Raw genomic sequence first — 6,744 nt, 5'->3', positions numbered from 1 at the left:
TTTGTTCAGCTGGAATGTCTCTCCCTTATATTCATGCAGGTGTTTCCAGTAATATTTTTGATAATATGATTTATTTCAGCAAACCAATTTTTTCTTTCAAAAAAACACAATGGCAAATTTTTAAAGGAAGCAATTTTAAATGAATCAGTTATGAACAGTGCATTAAAGGAAAGTGGAAGCTGAAACCCTAGTTAGAGCCATATCTTTGCAGGGATTAGCTGTACTCTACAAAAATCCAGTACTTTTAGGAAAAAAATATAATTTTTGCCAGGTAAGAACAACTAAAGCCTTAAGTTTTGCTCTGCTAGAAATAGACACAAACAGAAATACTTATGAAGAATGATGTATAGAAAATCAGTGTTATTAAGGCCAAGGTCATCATAATGATACCATAACTCACGAAGCCTTAACCATGAATAAATCTGCTAAGGGAGTACGGGGCGACAAGTCCTGCAAGCATAGCACAGAAAGGGTTGTTCCTGCTCCACTGAGCCCATGCAGCTGCAGCCATCAGGCAGTAAGTGAACGCTAGCAACGGGCACCGTTGTCCGAGGGTGCTCCTCGTTTCGGGCTCCTCACAACTTGGTAAATTCCCTCTTTTCCTAGCGCCTCCATCTTCCCATCAAGTCAGGCTTTGCACAGGAGCCCGCAGAGACAGAAAGCCCATAGACACGGCTACCACGTTGGGACGCTGCCTTGCTTTCCCTGGCCAGCTCACTGCCATCCGCGGGCCACGACGGGCACAGGAGCAGCCGGGGCAGTGTGGGGAAATGAGCCCTTCTCCGTGAGAGCGGCAGGCTGCGCTCCCCAGTGCTGGCAAGCCAGCTACCGCGATATTTCCAGGAAGTGCGGCAATGAAGGAATTTGGGAAGGTGGAGGAAAATAACGAGCATTTGCAAAGGGTAATGACCAGCAGGAGGGACTGTGCAATAGGGCTTGCTGGAAAATGTAATGAGTGTCTGAGGCTTGTAATCGGTGAGGGGTGGTCAGAGTTGGCTTCCTAATGGTTGAAAGAGAAGGAAGGAAATGGCTATGAAGGGCCTTGGAAGTGAAAACAAGTAGCTCTCAATGTTATGAAGCATTTAAAGGAAAAAATCTGATGTCACAGAGCTTTTAAAGAGAGGTTTGATATGGTTAAAGGAGACTGGCACTTGCAGCGGCATTGTGCGAGACCAAAGAAAATGGGTTTGTAATGATACGGGATACTACCAGAATCTTCATTTTAGTTTTTTGGCTGATTAGGGAAAGGTCCCACTTTATTGATACCATATAAAAACAGGTCTGGAAGTTTTAGGCACATGCTTGATCTGAGAGGTCTCCAAATTTAGGTAATGACTAGCAGCAAGGCAGAACTTGAAGAGAAAAAGCTCTGCTGTCCTTCAGTAGAGTATACGTCCATGGGACAAGATTAGGGAAACTAGAATTTGGGTCGAAGAAAAAGATCTGGGAAAGATGGATTTGAGAGTCATCAACATACGAGCTCAATTTGTGTTTGTAAACAAGACTGCCCAGAAGTAATAGAGAAGAGAAGGAGACAAAAGACAGGGCCCTGTGATCATGCACAGAGATGGAGCCTGAGCAGATCTTCCAAAAGTCCTGCTGGAGCAGCATGGATGGGAAGCAGCTGTGGGAGAACAGTCATAAAGGTAAGAAGGGGTGGCGAATACACTGGAGGAAGAGCACGTGAGCTGTTGAAGGCATAACTAGTGGACAGAGGCATGACAGGAGGAGAATAGGTTGCTGCCTTGGACATTTAATGAGAAAGAGATCATTACAGGCTCTGGCAAAAAGAGATTCAGGGGTGCAACAGTGGTAGATGCCCGATGGGAGATGAGGAGATCTGGGGAGCAACCCTGGCCAGCGTCTCACTGAGGAAGGGGAAGGGAGGAGGAAGGCCAGGCTAGGAGCCTCTGGAACCTGCGGAGAGAGACCAAAGAAAACATCATTATGGGAGGAAGAATAAAACAGGAGAAAAATAAAACACAAAAAGCAAGAGCATGGATAAAAGTGGATGTAAAGGAGATGAACTTGAGTCACTAAGTCAAGTGAAGAAGTGAGAAGAAGTAAAAATGGAAAAAGCCAGAGTCTCTGAGAGAGGAGGAAAAATGAATGGTGGGACAGGGAAGGTGACACCATGTTTTTGCCAGTTACTCATGGAGTAAATTGATGTGACCCTGCACAGTGATATGTGGAGGGAGGAGCACAGAACTATTTGAGGAAAGAGCTGAGGCGCTGGGTGTGAATTTCACAGGTTGAGAAATCAGGTTAATTTGAGTCTTAAGAAAAAGAAATCTCTGCTAATCTCCCAAGACATTTGCTTTATAGTTGAAAATTGAGAAAGAAGTTAACAGAATGGAGTAATACTTTACTTACCAAAGAGGCCCCACTTTCCATTGTATCATTGTAAGAGGCTTTGCCAAAAAGGATGAGCATCTATTCTAGTATCTCTCCGAGAGAAAGGTCCTCACTCAACGAGATATTAAGTACGTTTGTAGTTCATATGTGCATTGTGGTAAGTGCTGTAGAAACACAAAATCAAAATAAAGCCCTTCATCCGGGCTGCTTACCACCTTGTTACACAGCAAGAAACAACAGGTAGATACAGACAGGCAGAGGAGTAGGAATTTTTATGCTGAAAGTTATACATGTACTTTAGCTACCCTATTTTGTTGGGCTCTTATGTGTTGAAACCTCCAATTCTTCCAAGCTCCGTACATCTATGCAGTGCTGTTGACCTCAACAGGTCTGCAGCTCTCAAGTGTTTTGAAGAATCTCAACAGCTTGCTTTGAGGTTTTACCATGAAACACCTAGAATTATGTCTTTGAAATGTAATGTATTTCTGCTCTGTCACCAGAAATTCACAACTGCTAAAATGCCTCCTTCCACTCTCTTCTCTCTCCACCAAAAAAATGTTTTTTTCACCCTTCAGTGTCTTTCTGTCTCAAAGTGAGTTGGAAGGGAAGAGAAATGTAAAGCCAAACATGTGGACAAGGCCACATCAGACTTCCTTCAAAGCACCTTGTGTGATGCCATAACTGAGCTCCTCAGCCAAAGGCCTCCTTTACTATTTTTTCCCCATGCTGAAGGCCAAAGATTAATTTATCCAGACGTTCACACCACCTTGCAACAAAGCCTTGTGTTATACTTGATAACATGTAGAGCTATTTTAATCCAGCTTAATTTGATCTTGATCCTTAGTTAATATCCTTTTGATCTTTCCTCTAACCTGTTTTCCTGAAGTTTACAAGTCTAAAATCATAGGAGAAATGGTATCTAACTTCTGATCCATTTTGTTAATAAGCTGATTACAAGTATTTAAAGTTATCTCCTCTCCTCCAGATGCGACAGAACAAATGACCTCTAAATGCAGGCAGTCTTGCCAACAAGTTACTGAACTCTTGCTGGAAATAAACTGTCGAAATGCAAATGCAGGCTTTGCTCGTGCAAGATGAACTGTTGTGCAAAGTCCAGCTGAGCTCAGGGGAGCTCTGTGAAGGCCCGTGGTCCAGGGCGCCAGATCCATCAAATGTGCAGTTTTTGACTGAAATAAATTGCCAATAAACTTGGTGTGGGGAAATTGTTTAGTGAACATTATGGAGTGATTTCTCTGCAAGCAATTGGTAGGACGTTCGCCCAGGTGTGGTTAGGGTCAAGCCCTCGCTCCCCCAGGACAGCAAAGATGCCCAAGTCCTGTATCCGGCCCTGCTGCCCTGGCCGTGTCTTTGTGGTGAGCAGGGGTGGTGGGAACACGGGGGCGCGTTTGACCTTTGGCTGGGGGAGGTGGGGTTGGCGGCTGTGAGGACCCGCATGGGACGTGCCCCCGCGTGGGGACGTGCACAGGCGCAGCTGGAAGGCAGGTGCTGACCCTTCCCACCCCGCTGAAGATGCCTGGAGCTGCTCAGTGGCACGGCTCCAGCCACCTGGGACCTCCGGGCTTCGAAAGCCCCCTGCCTAGGCTGCCTCTCCGGCGGGCAGAGCCATGTCCATCGCAGGAGGAACTTACCCTCGCCTGTCGAGAAATACACCTCTCTGCCTCTGAGAAAGAAACGGCTGGATAAGGAATCTGCATGGGAAGGACCCCGCCGCGAGCGGCACTCGGCCGCGTGCAGTCGCGCTGCGTGCCGAGACCGGTGCTGTGCGGGCGTCAGAAAACCCATCTCCTCTCCGCCGCGCCGACTGCAGGCTCGTGCAGCTCCACGAAGGGCAGCGGCGTTGCGCGGGGTGTCTGAGAGCAGAGACACATCCCTTTTCTTACTTTGGGAAGGAAACAAGTCTTTTCTTCTTCATTAGGGGTGTCTCTGCAGGGAGAAGATTTCAGTTTCCCACCCATATGCTGCCTAGTTCTTTTAAGGGAAAGATCTTTTTTTTTTTTTTTTTTTTTTTTAATAATTAACAGTTCTTAAGGAATTTACATACACTTAGAATACTTTAAGTGATGAAATCTCTGACACTGCCCCTAGAGTTGCATAATTTAATAAATAATACACTGAATTCTTCATTTTTTGCATTTCTCTTTCCATCTTTTTCTGGTTAACTAATTTTCAAGGGATAAACCAACACCAAGCTACGTAAGAACTTCCGGGAAGAATGACAGAAACGTTCTGGTTGCGTAGGACGAGGGTTCAGAGTTGATTTATGTCGGAGGACGGTGGTCTGAGCGGCTGCTTGCTTCATGCCATCGGAGCAGCGGAGGATCCGGCACCCCGCTCGCCCAAGGAGCTACGTGGAGAGACCCGGTCAGGAGCCCGCTCGGCGCGAGCGGTGACACGGCCAGGTCCAGTCTGACCCTCCCTCTGAGGAGCCTCCAGATTACGGCCGGGTTGAGCAATTTCATCATCTGCATGGGACACGCGCCTTCATCTCACAGCCGTGCTGTAATTACGGCCCGTCGCTCCGCTCGCATGCTTGCCTTAATTTTATTCTATTTGCAGACATTTCTTTGTAAAAGGTGTCATGTCCATTTACCAAAACATCTCCTTAAGCGGACAGAGTTGTTGGCCTCATTTATTTCCTAGCAAGAGAGGCTTGCAGTACACAGCAACATGTTACTCGTAGTAAATACCGCCAGAGGGCAGGCCAAGATACACAGACAGGAAAAAATAAAATTGGGTCTGTTCAGTCTGTCTGAGTTAGACCGAACTCTGCTGGCTCGTAATTCCTGTGCCTGCAGGACCCCCAAGGGAACGCAGTCGTTCTGTCACGGCGGAGGTGGTATTTTGCTTTCAAAAATGTTCTCAACCAAGTATCTTAAAACAGCTACGATTTACTACAATTTTAGACGTCCTAATTGAAAGAACAGAGCTCCCCTCGCTCTGGCTCACCTGATCCTCATTCTCTAACCTTTCCTGAACAATATTTAGAAAAAGATAATAATAAAAGCAGAGTTTGGTTGTTTTAAAGACATAGACAGGATGTTTTTGTTCATCTCTCACATTTGCCTCATTTTAACTAAAGACAAAGTCACTTTGCTGCTCTTCTGCGCTGCATTTGGCAGACGTCGGTCCCCGGCTTTTCTCCTTTAGTCGGGGCGGCGCACGCTGGACGTCTGCCTGACCGCGCGCCCAGGCGGGAGTCCTCCTGGAGAACAAAGTGACCCCTGGGTGCCCGGGCCACGGTCCAGCAGCTTCTCAGCGTCCGCGTGCAAACGTCTCCCGCCGGGTTTATCAGCGACCTGTAGGACACCGCAGGTCTACCGAGTCACGGGCCGCGGTTTGAAGCCACCCAGCTCGGCCTGGCCCGGGGGACCCACCGCAAACCCGCTGCGCTCGGGGGCTCCTCGCCGCCAGGCCGCTGGGACGAGGTGGCCCAGACCCGCCGAGGTGTGCGGGAGCTGGGCTCGCCGCAGGCAGCGCGGGCAGGGCTGAGAAGAGAAAACCGAAACGTCCTTTCCAACGCCTTTAAGCGCTGAGCTCTGCCGCTGGTCCCGGGACCACGGGGCCACGCAAGCTCCCAGCGCAGTTGAGACCTGCTGCTGTACCAAAGTGCATCGCTGCTCTCCTGCCCCGCTGCAGCCCCGTCTTCCAGGGCCCTGGCAAAACCCGCTGGCCAAAGCCCTCCTGATTTGCCCGGAAAGAGCCGTGGTCGAAGAAAGGCCGTCGCCGATGTGTGATGGAGCGAAGCGCTTCCCCGGAGCCGGAGAGCCCTGCTCGCCGCGCCGCGCCGGCGGGCAGCGAGGATCGCGGTGCTGGCCCCGGCGACCCGCGGGAGCTGAAGCTCCAGCACTTCCCACGGCTTTTCCTGGGGCTAGCAAGGACTTCCCTCGACGTGGGTGACTGCAGGAGCCGTCACAGTTATCCGCGTGCGAACAGGTAACCAGGCTGCCCGCAGCCTCTGCTCGGGCTAACGCTTACGCAAAAAATGCGCTCAGCAGCACCTGGCTTTTTTCAGGGTCTTTTTGTTTTTTCGGTTGCATTGGAGGTTCCTGGCACAAGCCCATGGGCAAAGTGACAGCTGGTGGCTCCTCTCGCTGCTGCTGCTTGCTGGCAGCCAGCTGGACCGACTCGGCCTCTCACACGGGACCAAGGGGTCCAGGAAGGAGCAGGAGCTGAAACCTTTTGAAGGCGCTCGTTGTTATTCATTTGGGTTTTATTTCCAGTATGGCACAAAGCTTTTCTCTTCTCTGTCTCTTTTAGGAATTTTGGATTGGGCAATGTTTCTTTGATGTTTGCCACCCAAAACCACGTGGTATGTTGACTAACATAGCTTGCAAATCCAACAGATAATTTCTTAAAAGTTGTGTTGCT

This window comes from Rhea americana, unplaced genomic scaffold (assembly GCF_003343005.1).
Source record: "Rhea americana isolate MKP2758 unplaced genomic scaffold, rheAme1 scaffold_50, whole genome shotgun sequence".
In the NCBI taxonomy this organism is placed as follows: domain Eukaryota; kingdom Metazoa; phylum Chordata; class Aves; order Rheiformes; family Rheidae; genus Rhea; species Rhea americana.
This window is presented reverse-complemented; position numbering follows the sequence as displayed.